Genomic DNA, 14,256 nt, shown 5'->3' with positions numbered 1-14,256 from the left:
ACCAAGTCCCAGGACCGTAGGTAAATTCGAATGTAGTCCCATTGTGAGTTCTGGGTACTACCCCTATAGCAAGTTGTAATATCGCCATGAATAACCGATAAGCACTCATTTACGTGCATAATCCAGCATATCAGGCCTCCAGATAAGGTGCGTACGAGGCCTTTTTATGCCTGAAAATGTTGCAAATACAACAGCTTTATTATTTTCCTGTGTACATTTACACACAAGTGCAAAGGTCAGGCTACTTGACAGAAACCAGAAGACTTCTTTTGATTTTTATCTACGTGGATGTAATTGCAAGCGATGGATAAAAGCCTCTGAACAGAACGTATTTCTCTGAAACCTTTAAAAAAAAGAAACTTTACAATGTGATAAAAAGGAATGGTTATTTCCATTCAGCTTCTGCTGTGTTGCTGCTCATGGAGAAAACAGAAGCACTGTGTATATTTTCCTAGCATTTTAGGATTGTAAAATGAATAAGATGGAAAACTAAGTTGCAATTGAGAATTAATATTTTGTAACAAATTATGCTTTTTTTCCCCCACTGAAAAGTTTTCCTCAAGGGTGAACGATTGTCATTATACCAATCACCGGTGTTCTAGCCTCTCAAATCTTCAAGACTACAATTAAAACATCCAAAACCTGACCCTCAAGGAAGTGCAAGTGCTTTTCAAAAACAAACAAATGAAAGTTAGATTTGTAATTGAAATATAAACTCAGCCAAACCTGTCCCTGTGATAATCCAGATAGGCGTTTAACTTTATGTAGTGCTTCATACATGGTTCGTCCAACATCTAGGTACTGTGATTATTATACCTCAGTCGATACTCAGTTAACCGACATCTGAAGGATGTTAGCCAATAAGCTAGCTCTGCTGGTTAAGCACTCGTTGCAGCCATATGTGCATGATCTGTAGGTTGCAGGTTCGAATCCCGGCAAGGCTAACTCAGCCTTTCATCCTTTCAAGGTCTATAAAGGAGGCCCAACTTCAGTTTGGTGATAATTGTGATAAATATGTTCCATGTACAGTGCTTTGCCAAAAGCGCTATATAAATGACCATTTGACCATGAAATTAGATATAGAATTTAGCACAGAGTCCTTGCCTCTCTGCACTGTTGTATACTAACATTGGAATACCATTAGATAGTAAGAGCTCCAGGAAATGAGGGCTTTCATTAAACATCAAAAGACAAATCTGCAATTGAACCTCAAAATAACACAATACAATTCATGCTTGCTTTAACATGTAATTTGCTAGGTTTTCGTGTTTTCACCATTTAAATATATACAGGAGAGATCAAATGGCAGACCTTAGAGAAATAATGAAAGGTGTATTCTGTCACAATGTAGAAAGGTGTCGCATAGTAATGATTTCCATACAGTTTTTGCACACGTCGGCTGGATGTCATACATTTTACTCTCTTGCAAAGGAGAAAAGTCATTTTTACTCTCTTAAAATCACATTTACTCTCAAAGTTTAAAAATAGGGAGTAAAATAATCCCACCTCAAAATCTTATCTGGAGCACTGCTCATGATCCTTATAGAGTCCAGCAACTAGTCGGGGAACCTTAGTCATTACAACAGATGGGCAAATGTCATTATCAAGGAAGTTCACCCCACTGCCTTTGAGCCAGGGGGGGGGGCTTCCTTACTGCTATCAGATTTGGGCCTGTCTGGGGAGAAGCCACCCTATGCAGTGGTCATCTATTCGCATTTGCAAGACTCCTATGACCCAGAGGCTGGGAACAGAGACCCCCCTACCCTGGGGGACATAGGGGCCCTTTCTATTCTGGGCAATTTGCTTACAGGGGCAGCCTGATAGTTATTGCAATTCCCCTTTACATTGCCAGTAGGCCCATCCATTGCACAGTTATATACCGGCTTAGGAGCCTGAGATTTTCCCATTTCTATCAGTTTAAGTTTAATTTCCCCATTCACATCAATTAATAGTTTTTACATATTTGCAACTTTGGTCTCTAGTGGATCGTTGACGATCATCTCTGTTGTTACATTGTGGGAAAGTAATCTGTGTGTTTTGTTACTGATTTCCACAGTCTTGGGGAACTCAGTCTGGGTGCCCACTGAGCACTGCTTGTGCCTCATCGGCAGCTGCGCATCTGGGCAAGTCATCTTTCGTTTCCACTTTAACTGGATCCTTTTTTCCCCTTTTCTTCATGATTGGGGTCAAGTACCCATTTTATTCCTTTGCTTTTCCCAGAGGTTCTAGCTAAATAGGGATGGTTGACAGGAGGGGGTGATTGCTTGGATAGCGGTTAGCTGTCGGAATCGTAATTAGGCTTTGCAAGACGCCCCCAGACTTTACTCTCTCCAGGGAGGGTACTGGGATTCCCCCCCAAAGCCCCCTTGTCCCCCCACGTGTTAACTGAATGGGCAGTGAAACTTTCTTTGAGGGTGGGATCAGTCTCACTTAAAACAGGAGTCTCGTTATATATTTCAATAATATCCACCCCCTCTGATCCCATAGCTGTGGAGTTACTTTTAGTTGGGAAGGAATAGTTTATACCTCTCTTGCCCTGGGAGATGCAAGACTTAAAATGGCGCTAGCAAATCCTCCTTCACAGCTATCCTTTTTGTTGTCCCTACAGGTTTCAATTTTCGGATTGGATCCATTTCGCAAAAGTCTGTCAGATCTGCGTTCTCAGGCAGAACTGCACAGTTCGAGCTCACACCAATAGAGCCATTATAGGTATATGCAATAAAGGAACCTGCCCATCCTCCACAGTGTTTACTTTCTTCCATTTACCACAAATCTGTGTGAGTGACTGAGCGCAGCAAGGAAGCCTGAATCGAACCAAGGGCAGCTTGGTTGGGGCGTGCATGACTGCTTATGTGCATGTGTACATGAATGGGTGTGTGTGTGTGAGCTCCTGGGGGCAGTGGTGCTGGCCAATACCAAGGTAAGAAACATGTCCTTGCTGGCTGCATGTACGCAGTCAGCAAGGGCATATTGTCTCACCCTGGTATTGCCCTGCACCAACGCGCCCTTCAAACCCGAACACACACACAGTCATGCACCCATACAGACTCTTTCAATCATTCACATGACACCACCAGAAAACTTCTCTTGCACATACACACGTGTATATATACATGCACACAAGCAGCCAAGCCCCCATAAATCTTCTCTCAAGCATTGAATTACTGAGTGAAACTGTATGAGGCGTGATTCCTTGTGTACATGCATGTTACACAGTCCATGTCTCTTTAAAATAGAGACAGGGCTGGGGGAAGGAAGTCACGTGGTTTGTGACGCAAGTGGATGGAGGAGGAAAGGGGAGACTCACTTCCATTAATGTATGTGAATAAACGAGACGTTTATCCGACCCGCTGGTGTGCGTCCACTTATTTCCTAAAGGCCACAAGGAAATAGGGTGTCTGCCTGAGTAAATGTTCTGGTGTGGGCTGTTGTGTTAATGATTAATTCACAGCACCCAGCAGAGCACTTCAATCACGCAGACAAATTCATTCACATAAGCAATCATGCACCCATACAACCTCGCTCCCTCTCTCTCAATCATACATATGACACCCACCAGAACACTTACAGACACACACACACACACACACATTCTGATTACAAGCTCCATGTAAAATAAGAAAAGTGTCTTTCCACTAAGGAATTTTACATGTAGCTCAGAATCAGGCCCTCAATACACAGTCACAGATGCAGTCACACACCCATGCAGCACATCTATCAATCACAAACACGGCACTCACCAGAACACGTCATTCACGCAAGTACATGGTCACTCGCGAATGAACACTTAAAAAATACAATATCTCTCTCTCTCTCTCTCTCTCTCACACACACACACACTTTTTTTCTCCCCAAAACGTACTTGAGAGGGCCCCAGTGTGATCTTCTCTTGGGCTTTCTGTTAGGCAGAATGATATGCAGTACCCTTTGGGAACACCACACACAATTAAGACTACAAGTGACAGTACAACTTCACCTTTGGTACAAGCCTGTACTACACAGTTAAAGAGGTAGCAGTAGCAGAGCAGCCAGACTTATCTCAAGAGTAAGTGAGCAGTATCAAATAGTTACACAAAGGACAGCAATTACTATGATTCAGGCAAACACTGAGTCAAGGTTTCTAAGTAAAAGAATATATATTTATTTACTCAGTTGTATAACATTTCACTATTCTAAGCAAGTTAAAAATTACAATCATAAATACACCACACCACTTCCCTTAAATTCCAGACAAGTTAAGCTCACAAAATAAAGTGGGAGCAAAATGGCACTCCAGCAATTTAAAAGGGAGGGAAAGACAAAGTTATTAGAAATTAGGCAAACCAACAGGTACGTACTCAGGGCAATTGAACAAGAGAAACTACAGTGAGGAGATCAGCTAGAAAAGGCGCAGGGCCAAAGTCAATGGGTCAAAAGTATTTTGCTCAAGATCACACAGTTCAGGATAGTTTGCGGTAAAGTTTGTGGCACAGAGGTTGGTTGGTAGAAAAGTTAGTTCAAAGAGAAGAGAAGGACAAGACCTCAGATTGGCAAAAGATTTAAAACACTTTTACCGCGGTTGAACGAAACGGCCAACCGGATTTGCACAGTACCTTAAAACGGAGAGGGAGCTGTAGCTGAGGCGGACGTTCCTGGTGGTTCCTGCAGGCTCACGGTTCCTGAAGCGAGTGTCGGACTGACAAGAAGTAGGACGACTGGAGGGTCCTGCGCCAACCAGGGAAGAAACCAGCAGCAGAGCAAAACAACGAATAAAAGGTGCGCTCCTTAATACCCAAGCAGGGTCCGACCTTCCTGGCTATCCGGCCCACTGTAGCTCTGTACAGCGAATTCGACCAGAGGAGGGGTCCTGGCTTGCAGTTTGGGCAAATTTGGTTGGTCCCACTAGCTCAAGGGAAGAAGTTTCCTGGAGGATCTTCTCTGTCTTCGGATTTGGGAGATTCAGACCTGCAGCAGGGCTTCGCCGGGCGGTTCAGTTGTCGTAGGGGTCCTCTTCTTCCAGTTCCTCGTTGGTTCTTTTGTTCCAGTGGCGACTCTGCCTTTCCAGTCCAGGAGACTTGCTTTTTATGCAGTTTTCCCCCATTCATACAACTTGGCTGTCAAACATACAGCAGGGTGGCTGGCCTGGCGAGGCCAGTCCCCTTAGCCAATCAGACAAGAGTGCGACTTGGGTTACCAAGGGAACCCATAGCAGGGGTCCGAAAATCCCCCCCTCACATCCTGCCTACCCAGACTTTCAGGGGCCTTAAGGAGGACTTCTGTGCAGAAGCCCACGAAAAGACAGCGAACAAAGGAATCGTCCCCGGTTTGGCGCGCAGAGAAAAACACGAGAAAGACTTTAACAAAAAGAAATGACGAATAAACCCTGCTGGAGCCAAAAAATGTATTTGGTCAAGCGGGTTTATGTTCAAGGCTAATATAATAGCCTAAAACAATACCATGTTTATATAAGATAATCGCTGTAGAAAAGTTGGGTAGTTACCACTGCCACCAGCCAAGTCTTAATGTTAAGGGAGCGAAACAAGGCTCCAAGAGGTACAGACAAAAAGGGATAAGAATTAACCCTTTCCAATACTCCATGTAAGATGGGGTGTAGTGGATCTGTGGTTTAAAGAGACTACATAAAGTTAATGGCAACTTTACATGTTTCTGGGGGACAGTCGTCAGCCCAAGAAAAATGGAGTCAGTTGGAAGTCTAAAAGACAACCCTGTGTCACTGCACTGAAGGTGCTGTGTAACACACACAAAAAGTGGTTCTCATGGAGTAGGTGAGGCTCCAGAGCCCAAGAACACACAAAAAGTGAAAAGACACACAGCAAAATACATGTAAGAGTGGGAAAAAGGCTCACACTCTTACCAGGTGAAAACAAATAATCCTAGAAATCCAGCAAAGCTGTTGAGGGACTCATTAGGTAAGGGAAATCAGCCATTTATGAGAATTCTCCCAAACACTTTCTTCATCATCCTTCACCTCATCACGTTAGTGTCAGGAGACGTCCTTCACCCCTCCTCAGGCCTATCTATCAGGCAGAGGGCTGGCCTGAGATAGGCAGAGGGAGGGATGAACAGCCCTTCAGGATGCCACCTGCACTAGATTTTCTAGCACCCTCGAGAGCTTGAAGGGCGGGACGTCCCCCGTGGTTTCCCTATGCCTTTCATAAAGCTTTACATGAGTGAAGGCATGGGTGTTTTATTCGCTGGCCTTCCCCCAGGTAAAGTGCTCTGTAGGGCATAAGGGACACCACCATTCTTTGAAATGGCAAAGAATTTAAATGTTTCTAGATTCTTTGCAAATGCAACATTTGCATTATTATGGCAGGAGTTAAAATTACTCGCCCCCATAAAGCAAATGCATTTTTTTGGCTTCTCTGCGTTTCTTCAGGGGGGCCAAGTGGAGGATGCTGAAAATTAAGGTGCGCCCACAAAGGGCGAGCACCCACTGTATGTTATGCCATACATGCTAGTGATATATTGCTTTCACGGATAGCATGTTTACATTTGAATAGGAATATAAACTAAACTCGTTTTAAAACGCAGGAATTGTCAGGGGGGGGGGGGGGAAGTCTTCTTGGATGCAGTCCTGAGCCATAATGCCATTGCGGTTATGTTTCCCCCTCCACACAATCAATACACACTTGCTACAATATCCCATAATACTGCATCGCCCCTTAATACCAATTCTGCCATCTCCTTGTGAAAAAAGGAATCCTGCCACAAAGGTTGTCTATATCAAATGGAAGGGGAACATGCATTTCATGGCCTGTGAGAAATCGGGCACGCTTCAAGCTCTTGCAAATACAGATGTTGATTGGCGACTTCTGTGCCACTGTGGGTGTGCGGTAAGGTTTACTTTTAAAATGCCAATATAGATTTGAAAGCATTTCTTCAGTCATTCACGTACCTCACTCCCACGCACAGTAAAGTTTGCAGTAGGGATCTAGCAAAGCTGTATGTTTGCCATTGCCTAAACACATGCTGGTGGTGCAAACCAGAGACAAACATCCTTCTAATACATGCAGCAAAGCTGTATATCAATATATTTTAAAACGATAAAAGAATGAGAAATTAACAGGCGTCAACAAGTCTAGTTCAAATAAGTAGAGTCATATTTTCTACTTTTGTGTTAAAAGAAAAAAGTTAATTTATTGAAAGAAAGGCATATGATTTACTTGCAAACAACTAGATTTAGGATAGATTTTATTCAGTTATGGCTTTGCCATACATGCTCATATACGCATGAACTGATTACTGGTCGATAACTGGATACGGTTATTAGTTTTACAATGTTTTAAGTTCGAGTTGTTGCAGAATAACAAAGGTATGGCTACTTTCAGGACACAAGTGAAGCACCCATTCAATGTTGTTCAATATCCTAACATGTGTAGGGAATAGAAACTGCAGCATACTTGGTTTCCATATACGCTTATTAAAAACAGTATAGGTAATATAAGGATGCCAACTTGACAAGCCAGAGTAGTAAAGATCGAAGTTGAAGACTGAATAAGCTACAGGCTCCCGTTCCTATTGCTGAACTGCCTTGTGCCCTATCAGGATTTCCCATCCCCTCTGTCACTAAAATCTCCCGCCACCACTACTAGGATAGGTGCTTCTATGGTGTGGGGCATTGGGAAGGCCGCTAGATTGGAGCATATGAAGTGGCTGTGGTGCTTTTGAGCAAGTTGTTTTTAAGGGAAGGTCTCAGTAGCCTGTGGGCAGTGCTTTAAGTGGGACTAGAAATCGAGGAGGGGTTCTCGTTATGGGGTGTGGCCTAAGGACACACCCGCTAACGAGTGACCCCCCCGCCCGCTCATGGGCGGGTGGGGGCAGCTATTGAAAGAGGTGGAGCTGGGACACACTGGCATTATTACCTTTGAGGCGCCCAGTCCCACCTTTTAAACAAAAGAAGGGGCTGGCTACAGCACAAGATACACAAGATGACACACCAGAGTGCCGCAGGCAGCCCTTTCATTCAAGGAGCCTGCTTTAACCACAGGCTGTTTGAATGAAATGTGTGCCTGCTGCTTGCATCTCTGTATACAAACAGGAGGAGAGCTGGAGGGCCCCTGTCTCGGAAAAAAAGGAGCGCTGGGCAGTTCATCACTCCCCCTGTTTCGAGTACATAGAAAGGAGGCAGCCCGCACTGCACAGTTACACCGGCTGCTTGCAGGTGTCAGTACTTCGGTTTAGAAAAAAGAAAAGGAGATTTTTTTTTTTCTAAACCGAAGTGCTGACACCTGAAAGCAGCTTGTGTAACCACACAGCCTCTACACTGGGTGTCTGAGGTGTCGGCAGGGGCTAGTCGGGAGTGGGCCCGCTCGGCAGCCCTTTCTGGAGACTGCCGGCTGGTCCCGACACACTTAACATACTTGCCAACCCTACAGATTTAGGCAGTAGGCTACTGCTTTTTAAGCAGTGTTATCACCTACAGATTTGGGCGACAGATCCTACTGCTTTTTACAGTGGCAGGTCATTTATGTGACTCTAAGGCAGGCTGCTTGAGGCTAAGCCCAGGACAAAGCATGCAACACATTAGTCTATCTGTACAGTGGGCTGGTAAGTGATTACTTTGATTGGGCTCAGATCAATCCACTGACCTGACATCTATGTCACTCTGTCCTGCATTCTTGCCAGTACAACCCTTAGGTGAAGCACCAGTGAAGGCACGTGGCAGAGCGTAACAACATCACACCGCATCTGCCTATCAGACTGAAGGGGGTATCAGTCTCCATGTCATTCAGTGTTCAACTTGCACTGCAGGAATACATATGTATTACCCAGCCTGCTGCTATAGAGCAGTGGCAAACGTTGCCTACCAGCTCTGTAGGATTATCTTCTGTGTAATTGAATTTAGTGTTAATTTACCATTCAGAATAATACATTTTTAACATTTGAACATCTTCCCATGTCGTGCTGTTTGATGGGTTGGGCATTTTAGAATGCTCCAGTGGTAGGAACAATGTATGTTTTGTATTTTTCTGTGAATAAATAGTTATGCGAAGCATTATTTTTGAAATTTGAAAAATCCTACATCTTTTTGGTCACAGAATGTTGGCAAGTAGGACTTAAAGGGGAAGTAACGGCTGACTTGTCAACGGGATGTTTGGGCTCGTTCATAACATTATTGGAAAGTTCTTTGGGGAGAGGGTCGGCCGCTATTGAAGCCTGACTGGTGATCGTTGAAGAAGAAAAGGAATTGGGGTAGGTGCAGTAAATAATTGGTCTTTGGGAGGTACTATACAGTATAGGATTCGATTGGCAGGTGTTCTCGTTTGCCACTAGGCGCACAACCAACCTCTAAACATGCACTCACCAAGCGGCTTGGATTCCGACTGCTCTGTGCCGTCCCGATAACACAAAAATCACAAAACTAGATGGTAGCGACTAGTTCCCATCCGAGAAACGGACCATAGCAACGCCCGCCCACTCTTCTTCACGTGACTTATCACGTCATCCTTGTGCTTTTTCCGGAGCATAGAAGTGGTTCCGGAGCATTTTCAGCGAGCGCTGAGCGGGAAGGCTGTAGTTGTCTGTGCAAGTGGGCATTTTCCTCTGGATACCAGGACGTTTCTACATAAACCCTGGAGCGTCCGACTTCATCTTGTCCCTCTTCATTTTTCAGAGAGAGAACCCGGAAGGCACTGCCTGCAAGAGCAGCAGCAACCCGTGTACTCTTGGCTGGCTGAGAATACAATTAGCATTGTTTTCGGAGTACCGTGAACGTTCTTACAAAATACCAGTTTGAGTCGGGAAGAGGAAAATTACGTTTACTTTAAAAATCAGGCTCAGCTTGTGTCTGGAGGGAGGGATAGGGACACTGGTCTGGGTATGGAGGGAGGGTTGTGGTACAGTCATGTGGGTCTGGAGGGAGGGATAGGGACACAGTGGTGTGTGTCTGGAAGGAGGGATCGGGTACAGTGGTGTGGGTCTGCAGAGAGGGATAGGGACACTGAGGTATGGGTGCCAACATTTCAACCCACCCGTGTGGGAGATTACGTCTGAAAAATCGAGAAACAGTTTTTCCCATAGGAATGTATTGGGCAAAGATTTATTTTAGGTGGGAGAACATGAAAAATAGCAATATTTTCCACGAAAAAAATCAGGAGTCGCCCGTCGAAATCGGGAGGGTTGGCATGTATGTAGTGGTGTGAGTCTGGAGGGAGAGAGGTAAACAGTGGTGTGGGCCTGGGGACAGGGATTGGGACACAGTGGCATGGGTCTGGGGCCCAAGTTGTGTGAGTCTGGAGGGAGGGTTGGGGTACAGTGGTGTGGGTCTGGAGGGAGTGTCAGGGACACTGGTGTACGTCTACAGCAGCAGTATTTGTGGCCGCATCCGCAGAGGGCTGTGAGCCCAGCATGGCATTTTTTTTTAAACTTTACCTTTTTTTTTAGATTGGAAGGAATGGGCAGGGGTGGCTCACATGGTCGGGCTGAAGCACAACACCATCTCCGGCACCAATTAAAAAGTGGCCCGCAGTTGTAAATGGATATTCATTAACAGACTTTCTGAATAGTACCCACAGGGGTGCTTTGATGGTCAAAATTACTAACTGCGCAGGGAAGTAACTCATCAAACTTGTCCACTTTGGCCAAAAAAGGTGGCCCATTTTGACTGGCCCACACTAGCATATATATGATATATGATATTTTATGTGTATCGCGCACGTGCACAGGTGTTTCAGAGTGCGATCAGGCAAAGGAAAGAGGAACAGGCCAGTCTGAGCCTGGCGGCTCATCCATAATAGCGAAAGGGTGCCTACCCAGTGGCCCCCTTACCCATTATGGAGGAGCTAAGGAGCCAGCCCAGTGAAACAATGAGCACTCCCTCTGCTGCTTTTTCCAGCTGAAGGAGTGCTCCTATTTCCCTTTGACAGTTCAGTTCATTCCCCAGCTGCACATGTTCACTGAGCCATGCAAGGCTGGGGCGTTTTGCTTCGCCAGCATTGCATAGCTCATTGGAAATGCCTTCTCGCACATATGGACAGAGCAGCCTGGAACAGGGCGTTTCAGCACCCACATGCAAGCCAATGCAGAAGGTATGTTTATGTTCATTTATTTTCCTGAATCGTGTATGGATGCGTGAATGCTTGTGTTATGTGTGAGTGTATAGTGATTGATTGATTTATTTATTTATATAGTGCTTTATACCAACGTGATGGATGCTCGTATGAATGATAAGAGTGGTTGCTGTATGAATGTGTGTGTTAGTTTGTTTTGGTCCGTTCAGCTGATTTTGGCAAGTGGTGGATTGAGGGGGGAAGGAGGGTTGGACAACAAAGGCATTTTAAAAATGCCTAAATGCCTTTGAGGCGCTGTGGAGCCCAGGGGACAGGGATGGTATTTATTTACTGGATTTCTATCATAGATGTCCAGTCAAAATACCATACTTTCCCCCTTGGCACCCCAGCGCCTGGCATACACACATAACCATGTTGATTGTGTTAGGTCATGTGGGCCCCAGGGGATAGGGATGGTATTATTTTGCTGGACATCTATCATAGATGTCCAGTAAAACATGTCATGCCTGCACCCTGGGCCCCCCCTCCCCGCAGCAGCAATTGCAAACTGTTTGGATATTTACCCATTTTGTTTTTTAAAGAATGCCCTACAATGCCACATTTTAACCCATTATTTTATTTTAAAAATTCACGGGGTGAAACCCCCCGAACATCCCTTGATTGGTTCGGACTCCCTCACTGCGCTCAGTTGCTATGGCATTTTTGGGGGAAATGGTTATGCCCCTCCACTTAATAAATTCACCAGACACAACTGGCTCTCGGACTGTGTTGGGAACAGGATGGGGGAGCCCAGGGACTGTGGTGTGGGCAGGAACCATGGGATAGTGGTGGGAGCAGGGTGGGCAGAGCGCACGGTGTGATGGGGTGGGGAGAGCCCAGGGACTGGGTAGGCGTGAGATGAGGGAGCCCAACCACTGTGATGGGAGCAGGTGGGGGAGCCCAGGGTCTATACTGGGAGTAGGGTGCAGTGACGGTGCGCAATACATACTGTCAATTCAATTTGGCATTTTTTGGGGGGCCCGGCCTGCCCAAATTTTGCTCAGGGGGGCCCAGGCTAAACATATTTGAAGACCACTGGCCTAGTGAATTTACAATGTGAGGTGACTTCTTTGATTGGCATGCTCGTCAGAGTCTCATATACAAAACAATCCAGTGTGCTCATGTATGGATATCACAGATTTCGCCGGTATCTCTATAAAAAAAAGAACACCAACACAGAGGGGTGGGGCAGGGGGTCCCGAACAATTCATTGTTTGTTCAGGGGGGCCTTGGCATAAAAAGTTTGAAGACCACAGGTCTACAGGAATGGATAGGGACACAGTGGTGTGGGTCTGGAGGGAGGGATAGGGACACAGGTGTGGGTCTAGAAGGAGGGATAGGGACACAGTGCTGTGGGTCTAGAGGGAGGGATAGGGACACATTGGTGTGGGTCTGGGGACAAGGATTGGGACACGGTGTGGGGATGGGGCACAGTGGTGTGGGTCTGGAGGGAAGGATAGGGTACAGTGGTGTGGGTCTGGAGGGAGGGTTGGGGCAGATTGGTGTTGGTCTGGAGGGAGGGTTGGGGTACAGTGGTGTGGGTCTGGAGAGAGGGTTGGGGTATAGTGGTGTGGGCCTGGAGTGACGGATAGGTAGGATACAGTGGTGTGGGTCTGGAGGGAGGGATAGGGTGCAGTGGTGGTGGTCTGGAGGGAGGGATAGGGACCCAGTGGTGTGGGTCTGGAGGGAGGCTTGGGATACAGTGGTGTGGGATAGGGACACCGTGGTGTGGGTCTGGAGGGAGGGATAGAGACACTGGTGTGAGTCTGGAGGGAGGGATGGGGTGCAGTGGTGTTGGTCTGGAGGGAGGGATAGGGACACGTGTGGGTCTAGAGGGAGGGATAGGGACACAGTGGTGTGGGTCTGGAGGGAGGGTTGGGGTGCAGTAGTGTGGGTCTGGAGGGAGGGTTGGGGGAGGGATAGGGACACAGTGGTGTGGGAGCGAGAGGGACACTGGCGTGGGTCTGGAGGGAGGGATGGGGACAGTGGTATGGGTCATTAGGAAGGGATTGGGCATCTTGGAGTCTTGATCAGAGGGGGGCATCATTGATCTGGAATGGAAGGACAGGCCATATGATGGGGGCATGTCAGGGAAGGATGGTGTATGTGGGTCTGAGTGAGGGCTGGAGCACTCTGTTGGGAAGGAAGGGCGTCTGGGTCTGAATGGAGGGATGGGGTATGTATGTCTAGAGAGAAGGATGTTGGTTTATGGGAGGGGTGGGAGCATGTTGTTGCGGGATGGGGTAATCAGGTGTGGGTATAGAGAGTGGATGGATGGCGCCACCTGAGTGTGAGTCTGTAGGTAGAGGTGAAGCATGGGTGTGGCTCTGAGAGGTGGAGTTTCTTGGTGTAGGTATGGAGGGACAGATGTTGGTGTTTGGAAGGAGGAATGGGGCATTTGAGTGTGAATGCGGACATGTAGGGCTTTGTGGACATGGAGGGCTGGGGTATCTGTTTGTGAGTGAGGGCATGAAGGATCATTAACAGCAGAGCAGCCGGAGGGGGAGCTGAGGGCCCGACCTCTGTTGCATCCCAGGCGTGCACACCCACAGTCTGGGGCACCTCTCGCACAGCGGTCCGGTGTGCGTGGGAAACTAGGCGCCGGGTAGTGGGGATTCCCTTCCACCATAGGGGGTTCACGACCCAGCAGATGGACAGGGACGCCTGGCAGGGTTAGATTAACCTGCAGGGGATGTCCCCAACCACGCACCGGAAAGGGAGCCCCGCGCGGCACCCTCCTCACTGAGCCTGCCGGGAGCGTGCACTCGTCTCTGACCCGCCAGTGGGTGGGCAGGGGTGGGTGAACCCCAGTCAGCAGGGAAGCCCCAAGTGGTGTCACCTGGGAACTGAGGGAAACCTGACTGCTCTCGAGGGGCGCCTCCCCAGGCTGACAGGGGTCCGGCACAACAGACGCAAGCCACTCAACAGGTGGGCGAGCAATGGGGTGTGGATAGCCGACGACTGAGCTGGATGTTGCCTCTGTGAGCTCTGAAGTCTGAGCCCGTACCGTGGGCCCCTAACCCTCTCAAATGTGGCCAGTTAAACCCCCAATTTGTCAGGCTGGGGTCTGAACCCCCCAACAACAAACCCTCTAAGCTGAAGTGAATAGGGGCCTGAACACTGGAGATTAGATCATTGTAAGATTCTGACACCCTCTCCCAAGATGGCGGGCGTGCTACCAGCGTAGCAACGAACAGCCCGGTAC

General features: G+C 47.3%; 1 protein-coding gene across 2 annotated transcripts in view; it reads right to left on the bottom strand.

The window, feature by feature from the left end:
- Positions 1-9,452, bottom strand: part of MGRN1 (mahogunin ring finger 1) — a 1,054,550-nt gene extending 1,045,098 nt beyond the window's left edge. The window contains exon 1 of one of the 2 annotated variants that reach the window (XM_069646807.1): positions 9,308-9,452. The gene's annotated coding sequence lies outside the window, so the exon portion shown is untranslated. The remainder of the gene's footprint in view (positions 1-9,307) is intronic. The other variant, XM_069646806.1, reaches the window with a different exon arrangement.
- Positions 9,453-14,256: the final 4,804 nt, after the last annotated feature.

This window comes from Ambystoma mexicanum, chromosome 2q (assembly GCF_040938575.1).
Source record: "Ambystoma mexicanum isolate Mex_15411 chromosome 2q, UKY_AmexF1_1, whole genome shotgun sequence".
In the NCBI taxonomy this organism is placed as follows: domain Eukaryota; kingdom Metazoa; phylum Chordata; class Amphibia; order Caudata; family Ambystomatidae; genus Ambystoma; species Ambystoma mexicanum.
This window is presented reverse-complemented; position numbering and strand designations above follow the sequence as displayed.